General features: G+C 44.8%; 1 protein-coding gene across 2 annotated transcripts in view; it reads right to left on the bottom strand.

The window, feature by feature from the left end:
• Positions 1-2,689: 2,689 nt before the first annotated feature.
• The window catches only part of Ubx (ultrabithorax), a 137,999-nt gene continuing 117,447 nt past the window's right edge, over positions 2,690-23,241 (bottom strand). For both annotated transcript variants that reach the window (XM_033342767.2, XM_033342768.2), the window contains one exon: positions 2,690-5,454. The gene's annotated coding sequence lies outside the window, so the exon portion shown is untranslated. The remainder of the gene's footprint in view (positions 5,455-23,241) is intronic.

Here is a 23,241-nt window from a genome sequence, read left to right as displayed (position 1 = left end):
GCGTTTAGGTCCAGCGGGTAGTGTCTCTTCAGCCTGCGGATCCGGCCCCACGTATCAATTAGTCCAGTAATTAGGGGTATTTATACTTGAAAAAGTATCCGTCTACGTTAAAAATGAATTAAAAAAGAAAATTACTCGTCTCTTTGTTTATAACTTTCTTCAAAATCCTTTATCAAATCTGCCCTGCTTTACGAGAAACAACTTTTGTCGAAAAACTTCCCCGTCTCTTGCGAGCTAACTTCGCGAGTCGCGACAGAAGATTAAAAAATAGTGGAATTTTCAGTGATCAATTTCAACCCCGTTTTAACCCCTTGCGTAATACATACCTACGTATTCTCGTACTTTCATAATCTTTTTAATCTCCCTTTGTAACATAAATCTCGTCTTTCCACTAGTCTTCGTCCTGATAGTTATTTTAATTACTTTTTAATTGTTCCGTATCGCCAGCCGATGATCCGTCTGTCTCCGAGAGTGCGTCACTTGGCGGCGGAATACGAGAACGACGAAGAAGAAAGAAAATGGGCCGAAAGGGGAGAAGTTATACGTTTAAGCGGCCACATCTATATAAAGGGACGGGGCTTACTGGGATTCAATTACCGCAACGTTTGCGAAGCACGCTATTCCCACACCGTGCAAGGCGCTACCCTTCGAGCTACGCGCAGCCTCGCCGCCACCTTTCCATTTCTTCAAGAACGAACAGGTGCTCTCGCGTCTGCTGTAAATTGCGCCCCTGTAATCCGAAGTAAAGCGGTCGTTTTATCCGCGCCAAGCCGAGATGGATGCGCGCTACGTCTTTCGGTAATAGGTCGCGCTTACGCAGACGAGGCTTTCCATCTTTGATGGAAATCTCGAGGGTCCTTAGACCTCGCCCAGCCACCGTATCCATCGTTCCGACTGCCTTGTCTTTCCGCTGTCTTATTTACTGGAAATCGTTCTTTAACGAAACGTCACTTTGCAGCTAACGAACATGGAATTTCTTTAGGACGGAGAACTGCACGGTTTCCGGTGGCAAATTATTCCCGAGAAAAATGGGAAACGTATTTTTAACCGATACACGTTCTCGCGGAATTTACTGGCATCGAAAGAACCGTCGAAGGAATTATCCGACTGATAAATGAAATTTGAAATGAATATTTCATGGTAACCCAAAGGAGAACCATCGCGAACAATAGTTACCATACGGTTAGCAAAATCAATGATTCGCAGAGTTTCCAAATTTGATATCGACGGATTGGCGACAAGGCGCAAGCTATGCAGGAGAACTGAACTTCCAAACGCGAGAATTCCCGGTATTCTGATCGAGATATCCGTCCCGTGGACCCGTGCATTGCCACGGAAGATCTCGCGCGCTGAATTATTACAAAGAGGCCGAAGGAAACACTGGTCGAATATGCCTGCTACGTTCCCGTCGGCCCGTAACTTTTCCTGCTAAATGACATAGTCGAAGGCGGAAGAAGCAAGAGGCCGGAAAACGACTGGCGTTATCGGATGACGAGGAACACGGGGATGCCTGGACGCGATTAAGAGAGCGGCGAAGCAAGGAGGGCGCGATGCGTGAGGTCACTGGCAAAGTAGAGGCGAACGGATCGACGCTGGCCGGCGTTTCGTTCGGCTTCGAACCTAGGTACATAATTCATCGAGCGTGCACCATTGTCGGCAGCTTCATTAATACAAATGGCGTCTGGTGAATTCTACCCCGGCCGCACCCCGCGCCCCGTGCACGATAGTAACAAGGGCGTGTGGGTGTGTAAGGGTAGCGAGCAGGCAGCAGCAGCGTGGCACTCGCTACCGCGGTATCATCCCCCGAGCCGAACACACGCTCTCTTGCTCCGTGGCAGTCGCCACCCCCGAGAGCCGGGACGACGTCGGGACGCGCGGACATATTTTTCCAGCGCTTGTCGACTTTCATGAGGGCGTCTTTCCGCAATAACATATTAATATCCCGGAGCATCGCGAGACTTATGGGCTGCCGTAGAAAGCTCGACCCTGGATCAACGCAACGCCCGTTAAGGCGGTTCCACGAAGAAGCCGGGGACACCGGCAGGACGCCTGGAAGCGCGGCTTAAGCGTCGTAAAGCAACCGTTGCACGTTCAGCCCGGCCGGACACTGGCGGGTTATCGGCCAGGAATTGACAACGATCCCAACAGCGAAATATCTGGCTCGTTTTACCGACTACCCTTGAGTCGTGTCCCGAATTTATCTCCCTCTTTCCTGCCCTCTTTTATCGCGTTACGTAACCGCGGAAGCGTCGTTACGTAATCGAAAAAGACGAGACCACGGTACGCGTGCGGTATAGACGATCCCCGTTCGCACAGTTCTCGCGTTTACAGTTTTAACGTTACATTTGCAACGACAACGAAACGGTAAATGGTAAATCGTTGGGCTGGCGATTCTTCAGCCCCGTCTCGGACGCAAGCTTCGATCGATGATCAAGGACGAAAGTACGTATGCGATCTGTGTATATACATATGGTGTAGATTCAGTGGGGGAAAAATAAAATAAAAAAAAAAAAAGCCACCGGAAATAAAGCTGTTAGTTTTCCGTGGACGACAATGGAACGGCGCATACGGTCACGGGGGCGGGAAATATTACGGGAAACACGGATCGCCGGAAGGAGGAATGCAGGAGATTCACAGATGGATTGGTACGCGGCCAGGGCCGCAGGCAAAAAAGCGAAAAGACGCATGATCAAGTTTACATCGCATTTATTTTGTTCCTTTTTTTTCCTTAGTAATCGTATAATCAAGGTAATATTACAATAGCGTTCAGAACAGCAACCGCCCCTACGAAAAGGTCACCGTTTCCTCGTTTACAACACCGTTTCACGCATAGGCAGCAGGTGCGGCCCTGGTCGCTCTCGCGGGTTACATACAATCAGGATCCAAATTGGTAAAACAATCGATATCCCTAAATATGTTACAAAAGAGGATGCTGCGCGTTTTGCCTTCTGCGTTCTCCGTTTCCTTTCTTTCTTCTCGCCACCATCGGAAAAAAGGAAATTACGTTTACAGAAAAAATGACGACGACGACGACGATGATGATGATGATTGATTGATTGATTGCGGCTACCACACTACGCAATGGATAACGCCTACCCCTATAAGATATAGGCCTATTCGCCTAAAGAGAAACAAGAAGTCCGTTATTTTAAAACGTTACAGCACAGCAGACCGACGAATGCGTTCTTTCTATATTCGTATATATAATATATATAATTTTTTTTTTGTTTGTTTGTTTGTTTATTATTCGTTTCGACGCTCCTCGTTTCGCGTTTCCTTCTTCTTTTTTTTTTCTTTTTCTTTTTTTGTCCTTTTTTTAATCGTTATTCCATTCTTCCCGTTTTCACCGAGATCCACAAAATAAATAATTATTAACATTACATTCCTCTTAGAAATACTGCGTTTACCTATTACTCTTGCGTGTCTCTTAGCGGCTATTCGTATACATTCATTAACTAGAATAGTTGTTTTACTTGCTTAGGATAGCGCCACGCACACTTCGTGTCTGGGTAGGCGTCTATAGGTACTAGGTAGGTACGTACAATGTAATAATCTTGCTCGTTAGAGACTATCGGAGTTTCGTTCGATTCTGTTGCTCGAGCCGAGAGTCAGCGATCGAAGCGATTCGCGTACAGATGAGGAAAGAGAGAAAGAGGAAGAGAGAGAAGGAGGGAGAAATTATAAACGAACACAGCGAAAGAAAAAGGGATAGCACGAAGGTGAAGGAATCTGTTTGTATCTTTAACTTCATTCTTGTTCCTTTTTTCTCTTTTTTCTCTCTTGATGCGATAATCGACGTACAGAGGGAAAAACGTTACGTTCGACTCGTGGGACGAACGCGCGCGCCTCGTACGTATCCAGCAGGCGCGTATGTATATCGCATAAACGTTTCTACAGGGTGGTTAGTAACTGGTGGTACAAGCGGAGAGGGGGTGATTCTAGGCGAAAAAAGAAGTGGAAAATGTAGAACAAAAATTTTAAAAATCAAAAAAATAACGTCGATCGAGACAACGATCTACAGTGAGATCCCTTCCAACGAGACGCGATAAAGTGCAGGCGTACCGAGCGACGATTCAAAGTGGATTTTCTCGAAAACGAAGCCTCGAACGAAAAATGTTTATTCTACGTTTTCGACTTGTTTTTTCGTCTAGAATCACCCCCTTTCCGCTTGTACCACTAGTTACCAACCACTCTGTATATATAATATTTAACAAAATTATCGAACATCAACATATATATTTTGTACCGATCGAAAGGAACACGTTTTTATCGCGCGCCGTGCCCGACGAGATCGTCAGCACCAGGACGACGGTTATCATCTGTCGGACGTAATTTCTCATGGAGATCGGCGAGCTGCGCTCGAACAACGACGAGACACACGGCGACGGTAGAAACGTGTTCTCGTGTCGTTTCGCAGACAATAAAAAAAAAAAAAAAATTAACAAAAACATAACATCAACAGCAGTCGTAGCATAACACGCTGAGGAAGGGATCGCGTATCGTCGAGCGTGCGCGATCGAAAAGCGAAACAAACGGAGGAACGCTGAGTAAACGAAAAACGGGGGGGAGGAGGAGGAGGAAGGAAGCATTCGCGAAATATATAGCATTTTCTTTCTCATTCTTTTCTGTACAATCGAGATTCGCGAGAATTCTCTTCTTGTCACTGGGAAACGCGTCCATAGAATCGACAAATTCACCGACGCAACCCCCCCGCCGATCCTTCCGCAACATCGACGACACTCGCGGATACTTTGTCCACCTTCCTAAGCGTTAACTTACTAATTACCTCGTAGGCTTTTCGTTACGTATTTAGGTTTCAGAGAATTACGCGCACCCCAGCGCGCCTACTACTTTTATCGTAATCGTATAACAAACCGAGACAATGGGACGACGAGAGACGTCCGATAGACCTTCGAGAGACACGCACACACGCAATGTTTGCCCCATCTCTCTCTCTTCATCTTCGTCCCTTTGGACGCGTTCACGCGCGGTTGTATCGTCGTCCCTCGGTCGACCTTTCACGCTCGAAAACGAGAGACGGACGGAGATCGGTTGTTTCAACGAACGGAACTACTCCGTATAACTCACCCCCTCTATCTACACACTACTGCGCCAAAGCAGGGACTACAGATAGAGAGGCCAGAAAATGGGAGGGGGCAAACGGGAGGACTACGACAATACTAGGCTTGTACGGACGTCACTGTGCACTTGGATACTGATTGGTCTGCGGGATTATTGGTCAAAGTGAGCTACAGGAGGTTCCATAGAGGGTTGGTTGTTGTGGTGGTGGTGTTGGTGGTGGTGGTGCTGGCGCGCGGGGGAGCGGGAGGCGGGTTCGTCACTCACCGGGTGCAGCATCCGATTCGCCGCAACCGATAAATTGACGATCGACAGATACGCACATCGACCATCTATTTGGCATTACAGAGACAGTGGATGCAGCCTGCCACTCACCTGAAACAGAAATCAGAACGTGCCGTGTTAGGTGACGAGCGGTGTTTCGTCGACGCGTTTCTTCCCGCCGAGACTGGTCGGCAGCGGCTTCTTTTTCTTTGCGAAATAAGCCACAAAGCAGACAGTGTCGAGATATGTATCATTTTCTGTGCTGTACTGGGTTAAAGGCGTAGTATAGATACTTGTATGTGGGTATTAGCGTGTGGAGGTATGTGTGTGCGCGGCGTCTCGAAAACAGACGAATGTAAACTAGTAGTCAGTCGGTTAACAGTCGGAAGAAAGTGCTGAGACGCGTGCAAGTGTGTATCGATGAATATACAGGGTGGTTGGTAACTGGTGGTACAAGCGGAAAAAGAAATCGAAAATATAGAATAAAAGTTGAAAAAATTAAAGAAATAACGTCAATCGAGACAACGATCTACAGTGAGATGCGTTCTGACGAGACGCGATAAAGTGGACGCGTACCGAGCGACGATTCAAAGTGGATTTTCTCGAAAACAAAGCTTCAAATGAAAAATTTGTATTCTTTATTTTCGACTTGTTTTTTCGCCTAGAATCACCCCCTTTCCGCTTGTACCACCAGTTACCAACCACCCTGTATAAGAAATCGTCCATAAAATAAATATATTACTATTCTAATATTAATGCCAAGTATTATAAATTTAGTGTTCCTGTAACATTATTTCCGCTTCGAACATCCACAATTCTCAACGGAGAGAAAATTAACGGATAGATTTAACAGTATCGTAAAAAACGCAATTACGCGTACATCGTACGATTACACGAAGATGATCGCGCGTACCGTCGCAAGAGAAAACGGGGTACCGTTGACAAGCAGGAAAAATCGACGTTCTCCTACAATCCCTAAACATTCTTCGTCAAATCCGACCATCGTCTTCTACCAAAAATATTTTATACATCCACTGCATCGATTCTCTTCGAAGAAAAGTAAAGATTTGGAAAAAAATCGACGTTATTCCGTGGGGGGTGGCGAGTCGCGGAAGGATGCTGCAGACGGTTCAAGGTTCCACCGCGCGGTCCATAGGTTCGTACGTTGAACGCGCGGAGGACACGACGGGTAGGGTCGTCCGGCGCTGGTTCAGCTTCTTTTGTAATGGGACGAATGCACGTGGTGCCTTGTCCGGCCACACGCACGTTGAGCCCGGTCTTTCGTGGTGTCTGTATCTCGGGGATATCGATAGCCCGCGCTAAGAGCGAAAGGGGTTGGGTCGAGAAGGTCTGAGGGAGGAAGAGGGCAGAGCGGAGGCAGTGGCCGTTGCCAATCCGTCGCTGCCGTTCTCTGCCTTTTCTTCCGCGTGCCGTCGCCGCCCCTTTATCTTCCTTTTTATAACCAGCTGCTACTTTCCACTCGCCGATTCTTCCTTACCACCCTTTGACGCTCTCTCGATCCCACGTCGGTCCTGACGACTCGTGAAACTGCCCCCTTTTCTTTCCTACGACTGCGACTCTTTCTTTTTCTCATCGAGTCCGATCGTTCCGGCTGAAAGATTATAAACTTAACGAAAGAACTTCTTTACGTTTTGTCTTGCTCGTTCTTGGTCGTGGCCTCGGAATAGCAAGGAGAATTCTCGTAACTGCGAGATCGAAGGAGGAAGAAGATCGTACCCGTAAGGACTTGGATGAAGTTGTTTGCCCTGGCTGCATCGGCCGTCGTGACAAAGGCGGACGAAGGAAACGGAAAGGTGGAGAGGATGTTCTCGAGCACTTGGCAAGGTCGGCACATTTTACAGCCGCAAACTCGCGCCAACTGTTCAATCTATCCGCTTATACGACCTGCTTCTTTCGCTTCCCCAACGAATATCGTCGGTCTGAATTCAGCGACGCTGGCTCCAGTTATTCCTTTCAATCCTATCGACCGATTCTCCTCCCCCGTTTTAATAGTTCTGCTCGTATTTTTACATTTCACGTGCTGTACGATTTCTTCGATACACGGACAACTTGGTTCCATGCGTGTATTGTACGATGCTCGTTTAAATTCTACTAAATCCAGCATTCGCATCATCATTCGCGCGGAATCACACGGCGATCTTGTTTTAAGAAATACGATCTTCCACGCTCTTACGAGACCGTGAGTTTCTTCCTATCGATTTTCTAACTTCGATACTCCGCTTGTATATTTGTCCTTGCGTAGTTGGGAAGAAGATTCGTTAAATTCAGAGATACGGAGATTTCAGAAATAGCTGACAAACGTAGGAACTTTCGTACCATTAGAATAACAATACTAGTACCATATGAATTTTTGAAATATTTCAAGAAGTTGCAAAGAAGTTGCAAGAAGTTGCATACACGTAGGTGTGTTTAATATCGAAACGAAACGAAACTGGAGAAATTATATAAAATTGACCGACGACATATTCAATTCTCAGATCAAGTTCCTTAAAATATGAAAATTGTGGCTTGTCATGAGTTTGTCCTGTGACTTTCGTTTATGGGAACTGACAAAATATTCAATTTTCAAATCAAGTTGTTTAAAATATGAAAGTTGTGGCTTGTCAGCTTGTCCTGTAATTTTCTTTTGATGGAAACTGACAAAATATTGAATTTTCAAATCAAGTTGTTTAAAATATGAAAATTGTGGCTTGTCAGTTTGTCCTGTGATTTTCATTTATGGGAACTGACAAAATATTGAATTTTCAAATCAAGTTGTTTAAAATATGAAAATTGTGGCTCGTCAGCTTGTCCTGTGATTTTCTTTTGATGGAAACTGACAAAATATTGAATTTTCAAATCAAGTTGTTTAAAATATGAAAATTGTGGCTTGTCAGCTTGTCCTGTGATTTTCTTTTGATGAAAACTGACAAAATATTGAATTTTCAAATCAAATTCTTCTTTAAAATATGAAAGTTGTGGCTTGTCAGCTTGTCCTGTAATTTTCTTTTGATGGAAACTGACAAAATATTGAATTTTCAAATCAAGTTGTTTAAAATATGAAAATTGTGGCTTGTCAGTTTGTCCTGTGATTTTCTTTTGATGGAAACTGACAAAATATTGAATTTTCAAATCAAGTTGTTTAAAATATGAAAATTGTGGCTTGTCAGCTTGTCCTGTGATTTTCTTTTGATGGAAACTGACAAAATATTGAATTTTCAAATCAAGTTCTTTAAAATATGAAAGTTGTGGCTTGTCAGCTTGTCCTGTGATTTTCTTTTGATGGAAACTGACAAAATATTGAATTTTCAAATCAAGTTGTTTAAAATATGAAAATTGTGGCTTGTCATCAGTTTGTCCTGTGATTTTCTTTTGATGGAAACTGACAAAATATTGAATTTTCAAATCAAATTCTTCTTTAAAATATGAAAGTTGTGGCTTGTCAGCTTGTCCTGTGATTTTCTTTTGATGGAAACTGACAAAATATTGAATTTTCAAATCCAGTTCTTTAAAATATGAAAGTTGTAGCTTGTCATCAATTTCTCCTGTAATTTTCGTTTATAGGAATTGACAAAATATTGAATTCTCAAATTCTTCTTTAAAATATGAAAGTCCTGGCTTGTCACGATTTCGTCCTGTGATTTTCGTTCGATGGGAAATGAAATGGGGAAAGAAATGGCCGGAAAGGAAGAAACGGGAGTAAAATCAAGCGAGAAGAAGCTGGCTAGGAACAGCCTAGAGCGAGAACAGGCTTGTTTGTTCGTGGCTGTATTTCATTTTTGCCGTAAGTTTGCCTTTCGGCCTAGAGTCGCTGCGTAACGAGTTTAAACGTACGTATATACACGGAGGCGTTGCTCCTTCGCGCATTTATCAGGATTTCCGAAGGAAGCCGGAGTTTTTAAGCCGCAATAAATTCCCGTTCCCGCGTGCCTTTACGTCGCACGAGTCTAACGTTGCTTAAAGCTCGCAAAAACCGAAAGCACGAATCTCGAACGCGACGAGGGCGATACGAGTTTCGCTTTGCGCCCGAAAAGAGAATTTCAGGTTGTTTAGAGGGAATTTGCCTTGGAACAGCTTGAGAATTTGAGTAAGGGCTGCAAATCCTCGATTAATTCGTAGAATCTGAGAAAGGGGAGGAATACGTGTTTCCATGAATCTACTGTATATAAATAATTATAATTAAAATGCCAAATGTTGAGAATAACACAGATATAATATGTTTCGATCGCAACTCAACGTTAATATCGTAGTATCTTTACTACAATTAGTTTATTTAGAATAAATGGATCAAACAGATGTTGATTAAACAGGAAACGATGGTTGTTTAACGCGAACTAATCACAATGACGTACTATGATTAAGACAACTAGATTGTTAATTTGCAACTCTCGTCACTCTCTCGGTAATGCAATTCGTATTCTCTCACTTCTCAACTCACAATGCTGTTAATTCGTTTATGTTACTTAGCAACCCCTTGTCTTTTGTCTTAGCCCCACCACGCACATGTTCCCCAACCGCTTGTTTATAATTCTCCCGCCACCCCCACAGCCCCTTGTACACGACGCTACAATATTATGAAAAATCATCTATACATTCTTAGTATTTGTTGAAGTAATTATTTCAAGAAAAACTCTGCATCTTTGTTTATGTATATCCGTGACCTGGAGACTGCTATTACGCAGAAATATTCTAAATAAGGAGAGGTGCATATTATCGTGCCCTTGAATATACATTATGTTTTGGGTTGCAAGGTCTAGCAACGAAGAAAGTCATAGACAGATTTCTATTTATGTTCCTTGCAGCCTCTAGCTAAAGCTATCAGGTTAACCTTTTTGGTATTGTCCTTTTGCTGTAAATATACGAACGTGACCCTACTATTCCATTGTATCGTAACACTAAGACAGCGAGGATCTGGAGCAGCATAAGCTTAAACATTATACTTGTACCTTTAATTATTTCAATATACTCTTCTATTACCAATTCATCCACTCGTTCTTCGATCAGTCAACATCAACAGTATTTGCCAAGAAAAAGAAGATTAAAATCACTCATTTTGTGTGGATCAATAGTTCTACAATTTTCTTCATAGGAATGTTAATTGTAGGCAGATGAACAATTATCTGACGTTAACTATTCTACAATTATAATTGTAGATTAGTTGTCATTCTTCTATCAACTTCTTCATGATTCATCCACTCTTTCTTCAACCAGTCAACCTCAACAATATTTGCCACGAAAAAGAAGATTAAAACCACTCATTTTGTGTGGATCAATAGTTCTACAATTTTCTTCATAGGAATGTTAATTGTAGGCAGATGAACAATTATCTGACGTTAACTATTCTACAATTATAATTGTAGATTAGTTGTCATTCTTCTATCAACTTCCTCATAATTCATCCACTCTTTCTTCAACCAGTCAACCTCAACAGTATTTGCCAAGAAAAAGAAGATTAAAATCACTCATTTTGTGTGGATCAATAGTTCTACAATTTTCTTCATAGGAATATTAGTTGCAGGAAGATGAACAATTATCTGACGTTAACTATTCTACAATTATAATTGATTAGTTGTCATTCTTCTATCAACTTCTTCATGATTCATCCACTCTTTCTTCGATTAATCAACCTCAACAGTATTTACCAAGAAAAAAAAGATTAAAACCACTCATTTTCTGTGAGTTCGTGGTTCTACAATTTTTTTCATAGGAATGTTAGTTGCAGAAAGATGAACAATTATCTGACGTTAACTATTCTACAATTATAATTGTAGATTAGTTGTCATTCTTCTATCAACTTCCTCATAATTCATCCACTCTTTCTTCGATTAATCAGCTTCAACAGTATTTGCCAAGAAAAAGAAGATTAAAACCACTCATTTTGTATGGATCGATAGTTCTACAATTTTCTTCATAGGAATGTTAATTGTAGGTAGATGAACAATTATCTGACGTTAACTATTCTACAATTATAATTGTAGATTATTTGTCATTCTTCTATCAACTTCTTCATAATTCACCCACTCTTTCTTCGATTAATCAACCTCAACAGTATTTGCCAAGAAAAAGAAGATTAAAACCACTCATTTTGTGTGGATCAATAGTTCTACAATTTTCTTCATAGGAATGTTAATTGTAGGCAGATGAACAATTATCTGACGTTAACTATTATACAATTATAATTGTAGATTAGTTGTCATTCTTCTATCAACTTCTTCATAATTCATCTACTCTTTCTTCGATTAATCAATCTCAACAGTATTTGCCAAGAAAAAGAAGATTAAAACCACTCATTTTGTGTGGATCAATAGTTCTACAATTTTCTTCATAGGAATGTTAATTGTAGGCAGATGTCAATTATCTGACGTTAACTATTCTACAATTATAATTGTAGATTAGTTGTCATTCTTCTATCAACTTCCTCATAATTCATCCACTCTTTCTTCGATTAATCAACCTCAACAGTATTTGCCAAGAAAAAGAAGATTAAAACCACTCATTTTGTGTGGATCAATAGTTCTACAATTTTCTTCATAGGAATGTTAATTGTAGGTAGATGAACAATTATCTGACGTTAACTATTCTACAATTATAATTGTAGATTAGTTGTCATTCTTCTATCAACTTCTTCATGATTCATCCACTCTTTCTTCGATTAATCAACTTCAACAGTATTTACCAAGGAAAAGAAGATTAAAACCACTCATTTTGTGTGACTCGGTGGTTCTACAATTTTCTCCATAGGAATATTAGTTGCAGACAAATGAACTATTATCTGACGTTAACTATTCTTCGATGTATTTTTCTACAATTATAACCGCAGATTAATTGTCATTCTTCTATCAACTTCTTCATTCATCCTCGTCTCTGCTTATCGTAACTGGTTCAACTATTGTAAATCCAACTCTTAGCAGAACCGCGAAAGTTTACGTTAGAAGCTCACCCGTCTTCTACGAAAGAAATTCCCGATACGTGGAGCAATCGAGTGCTATATTTTACGGTCGTAAATCGAATCTCACGGCCTCGGTTCCCAACGAGCGTTTAAGAAATTCAAGCGCGCGAATCGAGAAAAAATAACCGACGGGTAATATCCATGTGCAAGAGCAGCGTTCTAGCCCGCTAGAACAAGAAACGTACGGAAGGGTGCAAGCGAGAGACAGAGAGAGAGGAATGGAAGAGGACGAGAAAAGGGATGGGGTTGAGCACGGAGCGGTTATTATCTATCGCTCTCGTTACCACAGGTTGCTCGTAAACCGGCCGCATCAAGAGGATGGGGCGTTTGGGTTGGAGAGCAGAAGCATAGGTAGGTAGATACCGGTACTCATATCGTTGTCGTCGTCCCGTACCCTCGTGCCACCGCTGCTAAACCCCGTTTTCCTTCCCTTTCTCTTTCTCTTTCCCTCGTTCTTGCTATTTTATTCGGTTACCCATGCAGGCTATCGCATACAGTGCGAATGGACGGTTGCGTCGAGGGGACACTTGAAAAATCTCCACTTACGAGTGCCTTTCCTTCCTTCCAACGATCCACCATCGATGCCGATTGCTTTTTACCCCCCTTGCCTCTTCCTCTTGTCTCTCGTGCATCGAGCAAGCCAGTTCTTTGTTTCAAGGAGATACCATCTAGCCCTCTTCTCGCTCAAGGATCGCTCCATCAAATGACTTCATCGCGCAAGCGATCGCATCTGCGGTTTTTCCTACCCAGACGCGATACAGACAATTTTCCCTGCGTTCTACGATTCTCACTTCGATTAGATTGCATTTTTTACGAATCTAGTAGCACTAACCAGCGGTTTACTTTATTTTCCTCAACCCCTCCGCAGAGGTCTCAGGTCAGAGTCGAGCGTAACCGATTGGGTTGGAATATTCCATTTTACTGGGAAATTGATACAATGGTAAAAAGCAATAGTCTCTGTATAAGATACAGAATGCAAGATAAAATTGTTACACTCGAAATGAACAACGTAAATGCAATTACCTATGACTGAACAGTACGTTTAATACTTAAGAAGAAAAACCAGGGTTATCTAACGATAATAAATACCGTTCTCCCAATTCGCACTTACTTGTAACTAAAAAAAAAAAAAAAAAAAAAGCAAGGTACACCCACACAGTCTCAGTCTTCAACGCGACGCAGGATGAAAAAAGGTGGAAGAAACCCGGACGACAGAGAAACGCATCGCCCCATAACTTCAATGCGTTCGCAGTCTATAAACGCGTAGGAAACACAATGATGATCGATATTTCAAGTGCGAGCGACGAGCGAGAGGAAACGAGACGGCGCGACGCTGTGTGCAGTCGCAAGAAGCGTACGTGTGTGTGTGAAAGAGAGACGGAGAGATCGCTAGGTCCGGCGATGGCGAAGGGAACGGCGAAGGGCGCGAGACGGCGCGGAGGAAGTTCGCAGAAGCATCGGATTGAGATCGAGTCGCAAGTTTTTTATCAGAGCGACGTTGCACGAGCGCGAATTGCGCGTAACCCCCGCGGGGCAACAGCACGCCCGTCGCGACAGGGGGCAGCACCAACACCGTACCGGACCCGATACTGCGTGGTGTGTAGTTGCTGCGAGCAGCCGCTGCACCAGGAACTCATAAATCTCCGGGGATATAGATGGCTCTAGTGTCGCGTGAGGTTGCAAGCTACCCCATGCAGGGTGCCGTGGAACGCCCTCCCGCCCCTACTCTATCCCCCATACCCAACCCATTTCTCTCTCTCTTTGCTTCTCTCTGCCCCTCTTCGTCCGTCCTTGCCCCACGGTCTTCGTCGTTTTCTCTCACGCGACGTCCTTTTCGTCCGTCGAAGCCAGGCCAAGTTCCATCGGTCTTCCTCCGTTCCCGAATACGTCGAATTACCGAAATCCCACCTTCGAAACCAAAGGTGGTCCCTTCTAAGCGAACCTCTGCCGAGAGATCCTTTCCTCTCTTTCTACCGTCGTGATATTTCACACCGGGTCGTACAGTCTCGGCCAGGTAAACGAGATCCTAGCGGACCGTCGCTTATCGACCGACTATCGATTTAGATACACGCGAAATCGTCGAAGAGTAGAAAAATCGTGTTGACCCGTGGCACGCAGCGTTTCCTTCCAACAGGCCTTCACTCACCGCTGTTGTACACCCACATAGGGAAGATCGAGGAAGATTGGACGCAAGTCAGAACATTGTCTGGTGTCGCCGCATAATTGACTCGTCGGTTGTATGAAGAAGAGAAGATATAGGAGGAAAAGCATCGTGGGTATTCGATGACGAGGGAACATCAGCCGGAAATAAGAGGGGATTCTCGCGCAGACGGCGATCCACGGCGTGCCCCCGCAGTGTTTACACCGGCAACATTTTCAAGCGTACCCGGGCGAAATATTACCGTATCGCCTCGTGCCGGAGAGTGATATCGCCGGGTAATATATCGCTTCGCGTGTTTTATAGCAACGCGTACTCTCCCTTATAGTGGGTGTACCTAACTGAGCGGATATCTTGGCCGGGTGCGATGCGACCCAGGGATATATCGGACACCATGGAACAGGCACGGGATCCTCCTTAAACCCACAGCGAGACGGAATGCTGAGATGCTGGGATATAGCACGCGCGAGAAAACGATAGTCGGCAGAAATAATGAAGAAATCGTCGCATTTCTTCGCTTCTCTAAGAATAACGTAAATACCGTGCAGATTTGCGACGAGTGCTGGTCTCGTTGCTTGTTGCTTACACACATAATCATAAAAATAAGCGCGTGTATCGACTGGAAATTCCACGTACATTGTCATGTACGAATAAGAACATGTAGCAGCGCGTAACGTCGGCGATAATCTGTTTGTTTTTAGATCCGTACAGGAAACAATTCATCAAAAGCTAACTTGTGCAAATGGAGGCGAAAAGTGGAGTCGTATAGGGAGGAAAAGTTACGCGATCGTTGAAACATCGAAGGAAGACTCGAGATCGTGGACGCAGGTGTAAATTGAGCAAATTGAACGTGGTCAAATTTTTGAGATACCGGCGGAACCGTCTCTCCTCTCGTAGGCTGCAGGACGTGCCAGGAGAAATGCGGCAATACCTATAAGCGAAGAGCGCGAAAGAGCGCCCTGCCGAGCCAGAACTGCATGTTGGTACGACTCCAGTGTAGGAGTAAAACGAGTACATAGACGTCTGAGAAGCGGCAGAAAGAAGAAAGAGAAGGAGGAGGAGGAGGAAAAGGAAGAAGAGCGAGTAATAGAGTAGAGGTAGAGGAAGGGAGAAGGAGCGAAAGAGACGAGGAGGTACGCGGGTCCAGGGGCCAGAAAGCCAGAAACCAAGCGAGCCAGCGAGCCAGCCAGTCAGACCAGCCAACCAGCCAAGCCAGAGAAAGGAGAGAGGACGACGCCGATGATGAATCACCCACCAGGAGTGAGCAGGAGTGAAGGAGAGAGGAGGGCAATAAGAGGACGAGGTACGCAAAAAAGGCTGCACGTTGGAACGCGCTAGAGCGAGTCGCTAACTGACTTATCTACACATCGGAGTATCAAGTCGTCCTCGACGCCCCAGTGTAATGAGCCGTGTGCCGGTATTTCGGTTGTTCCAGTTAAATAAAGAATAAGTGAAGATTGTTGCAGGTAATTTCGATCGCTGCCAGAACGAGCAGAATCGGCCATGGAATTGAGAAAAAAAAAAAGAAAAGAAAAGAAAAGGAACAAAAAAAAGAGGGAATCGGGTAAAAGTGAGGGAGCAGTTCGAAGGAATTGCGAAGGGGGAAATCGCGAAGGAGAAGTGGTATACGGTTTGTAATTGGTATCGGGGAAAACTGAATCCTTCCCGTGGGCACGTGAGCGAAGAAAATCCGAGGGGTGGAATTCCCGTCGCCGAGGAAATTGGGTTCGTCGTCGCGAACCAGCTAGAGGGTAGAACGAGGAAGCGAAAGAAGTTCCAGTATCATCAAAGACCGCGTAGATCGCTGCGACTGTGGATGTGTACACACCGATGCGCTTTATATAGAAGTTGCGTTCGCTCGGTCACGGGTAATGGTTTTACGAGCGTCAAGGGTGATATAAAGAAAATGAAAAACACACCAGAGCTACTGGCAACATGCGCGGGATATAACTACGCTCCGTCGTCCCTTCCTTTTCGTCTCCGCTGCTTCTTCTTAAGTTTATATACAGCCGAGTGAAGAGAAAAAGAGAGAGTGGAGAGTCAACTGAAAATTCTAACCACCCTTTCCCACCTCCTTATGATTTAACTCCCCGCGGAGTGCGTCGCAATTAGTTCTCATATTTCGCTACCGCTCATACCGTTGCCTGAACTTTTAAAGCGCCTTCGCGCGCTCGCACGCTCCAGCGTGGATATGATTTATTCGATCAAGAAGCGTAAACTTGCCTCCAAACTTTTATTCCATTGTCCGTTTTTAGTCGAAAACGAATAATTTACCGCGGCCGCGGTCTGATGCGAGAATAATCTGCCGAGGGATCGAGCGAGACCACCGAGAGAGTCCCTCCGACTTGTTCCACCCCTTGCCATAATTTGCAAAGATGCGCAACTTTTTCAGGCATTAGAATAACGAAGGAGGCACCGGCTAAAAGTGGCGTCAATTTTTTCTCGCTTCGTATCGTCGGATATTACGCTTACGTAATACGGCTGTTATCTCTTCCACCCCTTTCGCCTGTACAATTCGCGTTTTATGAAGTCTCGCCGCATTTCTCTTTGCGTACTTCTATTTCGTGCAAAAGAATATTTATATCGCTGTACCGTACTATTTAAATATTTAAATATCATTTTATTTCAAGCGTTTAAATATCAAGAAGTCGGAGAGGGTTCGTTTATAATTTAATAGAAAAGGTAGGAAAGTTTAGAAATGAAAAGAAAAAAAAAATATGGAGAGTATATAAAGTTGGCGCGAGAACGAAAGAAAAGATGCATTCCCGGTTTTTTTCCAACTTCCACCGCGATCCAGAAGTGTATCTTCCTGAAGGGTAAGCGTCCCGTCGAGTGTATGGCAATTAGGCAGCCCGTTCACCCTGCCGCGGCATCCTCGTAAACTTGCTCGCCTTTATGCACGGCCCACGAGCGCGAAGAAGTTTTCGAGAACTTCAACGGGACTCGAGAAAGGTTACCTCGATACTACGATGTGTGTAAGTGGGTTGCGAACGAGGGAGAAGTTGACGCGACCGAGGGTTCCGGTCGCGTACAATGAACGCATTACACGAGGAATCTTTGTAACTGGAGGACAGAGTGGAGAAAGAAACGCGTTAACGCCACCTATAACTCATACTTCGAACATCTGCACGACCAATAAAATCTTTCCAACTTCTTCGCTACTTCTTTCTATCGATCCTGATTTCTTGTTACAAAATTCCTTGAAATTTATATACGAACGCAAACGTGACGAGAACGTGCAAAGTAAAAGACGAAAAGATAGGTAAAACCGTGAAGGTAGGAAATCGACGGAAGTCGGTCACACCACGGATAAAGACATTAATCTCGTTCCGCGATAAAGTAATGCGAACAATGATAAATTCCACGCGGGGATATTTATTACGTGCGCGCGGGCGCTCGTGGTCAAGGAACATTTAGCTCGTACCACTTTATTTCAACGCGATCTCGCTCCCGGGTGGTCTGTATAAATAAGCAGCCGTCCGAAACTGGAAACGTTCGAGTCGAGAGTGGAGAAAGAGAGAGAGAGCCGCCGGACGATATCCCTATTTCGAATCGTTGGAACGATTTTCACGCGTTTCTTTTTAATTAAGCTACCGGCCGCGTTGGCGTTGCGTTATCGGTCGCAATTATTCGCTGCTGGACACGGGCACGGCATATGAACACCGGGGACTTCCCCACTGCCCGCGATTGATGGACAACGCGGACGCGCGCGCACGGTCATTCTTGCCGCGTTAAACGAACCGTGTAATCGCGCACACGAGACACGTAGAGAAATGCAGCGCGCCGCGAGCACCGAGACTGTCCGTGTGCTTTTTCAGCCACGACGAAGAAGGCGTAAAACTACTCGTGAAACGTTTGTCGCGGCTCTTTTGCCGCGCGACAACTCGTGAAACGGTTAACACGCGTCCACCTCGTTGTTCTCGACCTGTTTTTCTATATAGCGATACAATCGATTTCCGAACATCAACATCTGGAAATTTCTACCATTCAAGTATTCGCACAATTTTAACGAACAAGCAGCACCTAATGAAGTTTATATACCGCAAGTATCGCTACGTACGCAAATTTTGTAGCGTTACGATGAGAAACAATATTTTGTTTCGAAATTTTGATTTTAGTTACTGATAAAACATGCTTTTACGAACCGTGCCGAATATAGACCTGTTTTAAACAAGCATAGCACAAGAAAAAGAAGACGAAGAGATCGAATTCATGGTATCGGTGGTGCCTAGAAAAATTAAGTAGTTATGTAAGATAATTTGGCAACGTCGCAGCAGCCATCACGCTGTAGTCCGAAAAGAGTAGGAAGGGAGGGGAGAGAGACAGAGAGACAGGGAGAGACGAAGGGCGACGATGTGGCGTGTATCGTATGTGTTAGAAATATCCAGGCAGACGAAGCGAAGCGTATGCCATCCTCTCCCTGTGGCTAGCCAAGACCCGAAAAGAAAACGACGAAAAAAACGGCTATGGAAGCCTTAGGTTTTGTGTTGCAAGAGGTTCTAGTCGGAGGCTGTATGCCGTTGCCTCCTCTATCCCGTTCTATGACCCACAGCACCCTAACCTCAAAACCGAAATGGAAGAGGATGAGGAGAGGCAGCAGGGAGGGTGAGACACGAGGGAATTGAGGTGGGAGGGAGAGGAAGTAAAGAAAAGATCGAGATGGCGTTACGATTCTCCGTTTCTCTTTCTTTTTCGTCCAACGTCTCCGCTGCTCTTTCCACCGCGTTCGCTTCGGAGCCCGGGGATTCTGGGAGTTTTTAGAGTGCGGCCCCTCATTGTTGTGTAAATGCGGGCCAATGGCGCCGGCAGACGGGGCGCGCGCAACTTACTTTTAAATGCTAATACCGTTGTACAAAACCGGGTTTTACGAAATTCGCGGCTTCCTTCAGGCTGCGGATCAGCGGCTACATTTATTAAGCTATCAAGCCGCGCGAAAAAGCCTTTGTTTATGCCTGATCGCGCGCGCTGTGTAGCGCTGCACGGTGCTCAACCGCCGCACCGTACGAAAATTTCACGTAAATTAAAGCCCGATCCCTGAGCCGGACCCTTTGTACTCGAATTTTGAACGTTATTAAGAGCGAGACGCGCAAGAGAAATATTTTCACGTCCGGAATTATTTCGGCCCGTTCTAAAGCGGATAGATGAATTCACGCGACAAGCAAGTAAACCTACGAGTAAACAAGCCGCTGTCGTCCGTTCGAGCAACGTCAAGGAAATATCTACGACGCAAATTAAAATACGATCTTGACTTTCGAACTCCATGCTCATAAATCTCAAAACGTGACTAAAAAAAAAAGAAGTATAAAAAGGAAAGAAAGAAACATAGGTGTTTTTTTGATGTCCAATTATCCGTTCGTCGAGTGACAAATAAATTTCCTCGACACCTTGAATTTACACCGAAATCATCAAGATACTCCGATACCACGCCGTCCGTCGTCATGGCAGAATTTACGACGGAAAGTAGGCGCACGCGAAATGAAAGCAAAGATAATAAGCAAGAGATGAGTAGAACGGGAGTGCGAGAGAGTAAGAAAAAATGAAGAAAGAAGGCATTGGAGAGCCGAGGCAATCGTTTCAAGCCCAAGGCTATGATGATTCGTCGTAAAGAGATAAGAGGAGGAAGAAAGGCCTCGATAAATGAAGTATGACATTAAGACGTAGAACGAACTGCAAGGACGCGATCTGCCGGACGATCCGGCAACTCATAAGTCTCCCCACTCCAGGCAACCACCCTTTGGCCGGGAATCCCCCACCCCCAACGTGCTGTTGGCCAGCGTGCAAGCGGATGTCCCGGACGCACGGGCGTAGACTTTACGAGAGTTCAAGTGGTATCAGCTAATAATGACGGTCGTAAACGTCGCGATAGAATCAACAACGAAGAGTTATTGCCAGCCAGTTACGTGGCAACGAAAGGCGTAAAATGGTAATGAAGTGTAATCAAAACAAATCATAAAACAGCGGATAGAACAGTCCGCACCCGACTCTCTCGTAAGACACGGCCAAGAGCACGTTCCTGCTCTGAATTCGTACGCACCTGCTGCACACGAACTTATCTCCGGTGGCCTTGCGAATATATCCTCTCCCTCTCCATAATGTACAGATTAATCGTCGATCAAGAAGGATGATATTGACTTGCAAATGGGTGAAACCTGATGCACAATCACGTTTCACGAGAATTTCGAGAAATAATAATTTTTTTCTTTTTAATATCGGAAGAAATGCATGGAGTATTCGATTAGACGATTATTTTTTTTTTTTTTTAAATGGTGGAAGGAAAGGGCAATGAAATTTATAGTAAAGTCTCGAATAAGATAGGGGAAGATAAATTGCGGCGGTGAAAATGTGGTAAAAGTTGAAAAGGAGATGAAGAGACAGTGGTTTCACGGACAGTGGTCACGCTGAAATTTTTCTAGGACGTCTGCTCGAGAGGTAGGTCAGGGTCTGATTGCAGGAAGGAAGCAGTTAGGCCCGGTTAAAGTCGTTAAGCCAAGTTTACGAGGTGTTACCGGGAGCGTAACCTGTAAATCTCAAAGGCAGCGGAGAGAGCGCGTGCCAGTGGCCGCCCTTGGAAAGGCCGCGGAAGGGGTAATGGATATAACCGGGGTGTAAGAACCGAGGTAAGACTGCTCGAGCGCTATAAACGCTTTTATGGATCGTAAAATGTCTTCCTTTACAGCCAATAAAGATCCCCGACCTACCGTTTGACGAGCAGGCAGTTGAATATATGCGCGCGAAAGAACGAAAGAGCCGAACGAGAAATAGAAAGGCGGCGAGAGGAAGAGAGAGGAAAGATCGTGCATCAATCTGTCGGAATCACGCTTTACTGCGCAATAAAATCACACGCTGTCGGTACTTTATTCCGTCTTCATGAGGCCGCTAGTCGCGCGGCTTTATTGGATTATTGACGAATAGCCATGAGAATGCGTTCGTCGGGAAAATGCAAGCGGTCCAGTCGAGTCAGCGCAACAGCGTATACACGTACAGTGTACACGGATACACAGGCACGACCCCGATCGCATACATACAGTTGCCTTGAGCACGGAGCACGGATCCCGACGTTGAGAACCAGAACCATCAACGTAAGTTACTGTACGACCGCGTCGATAAAAACAACTATAAAATGCATTACCGGCCATCATTGGACTACCGTGGAATAGCGTTAAGCTGGGTAAGTAGGAGCGAGTTCTAAATTAAACGACGTACCGATTGAGCCGTCGGTAAAGCAGAATTGCTGCTTTATCAACCGAGAATGTGTCGACCCGTGCTGCCATCTACGACGGAAACGAGCAATTAACAAAAAATAGTGCCGCGCAGTACTACAGAATTTTCCACCTCGAAGATTTTCTCGCATCCCTCGCCACCAACGAATCGCCAGACTTTTCCGCGATAGTGTTCGCGAGAAAAATTCCGGGGAATAAATCCTTCCTGTCCAGTATGTAGATTTATATCGACGAACATGGAGACGAACGATAAAGAGTGACGAGCCAATACGACGAAATATACATCGCCGTTAGTCTCCGCCTTAACCACGCCCTCGGAAGCAGGAGTGAGGCGGCCATAATTAAGCTCGATGTCGTTAAAGCCACTAGATGGCATCGCAATGCCATAGACCAAATAACAGTTCGTGCAAAGCCGCTTATACTACTTACTATACTCGCGGTTCCTAGCATCGTTAAACATACCTTATCGAGTTCCTATGACACGACCGTGTACAATTCATATTTCAGACAAATATCGACGAAGCAAAGATCGTCGTTTCATCGTGCACCGTCAAAACCGATACAAACTTAACGAATCACCGTGTATCAACGATAGTATTATCCACATAAAAGAACGGCAAAAGTTGCGATCTGAGACGCTCCCGCCGCGACGAAATAGAATCTGTCTATAGATCCGTGGCTCCGGGAACACGATTTCGGGATCGAGATACCTTTAAATATTTCTAGCTTTCAGACTCGGGCCCCAGTGGCGCGATTTATCGCCTATACAGGGCAAACTTTCCTATAAAAGTAGATCGCCGGAATTCCTCTAAATTGCCTTTTCTTGTTCACTGTCAAAATTTATCTTCGCGTATATCTGTGCCATGGCACCGGGTCGGCCCGCGAACAAGCGATCGACACAGGCAATTCTCGATGCCCCGTTCTTTATTTAGGCGACGAAAAAGGCTGACGTATGGACGTACGCCACCAGAGGTCCGTCAAATTCTTGCACCGTGACGACTACTCGTACGATAGCACGCCGCGAGAGTGCACTTTCTTAATTGCACGTAGTCTCTGTTCTTGCGCGTGTTCGCGAAGCGGACAAAAACTGGCGGTCAATCGTCGCCGACGACGAAATGTAAATTGCACGGAAATTCGACGACGAGCTCCGAAAAAAAAAAAAGAAACGGCCCTAAAATATGTATATCTCGTTACATTATCGAAGCGTGGCACGATCGCGAATTTAATGCAGCCCCTCCGCTATCAATGCAGGATTTAATGAGCCCGCGAAACAATGCAACAGAAACGCGCATGTACTGGGGAACGCGCGCGCGCGCGCGCGCAACCAAGTCTACTCTAATAAATAACGTCGTAAATATGTAATTAATATGGTAATATAATTCAAATCGTAATTTATCGTGCCGCTAATCGATTTCGCGTCTCGATACGATGACGTTGCCACCACCACCGCCGCCAATGCGCTACTGTTCCAGCGTAACGCGATTATAGTTGCTGGCAGTGTTCCATGCACCCAACCTAACGATCTACTTTGCGTCGTAAAAACGCGGCCGGCACGTGGTTACGCTGATAAA

This window comes from Bombus vancouverensis, chromosome 18, assembly GCF_051014615.1.
Source record: "Bombus vancouverensis nearcticus chromosome 18, iyBomVanc1_principal, whole genome shotgun sequence".
NCBI classification, from domain to species: Eukaryota; Metazoa; Arthropoda; class Insecta; order Hymenoptera; family Apidae; genus Bombus; species Bombus vancouverensis.
Note: the sequence above shows the minus strand (reverse complement) of the source record. Positions and strands in the feature narration are given on the sequence as shown.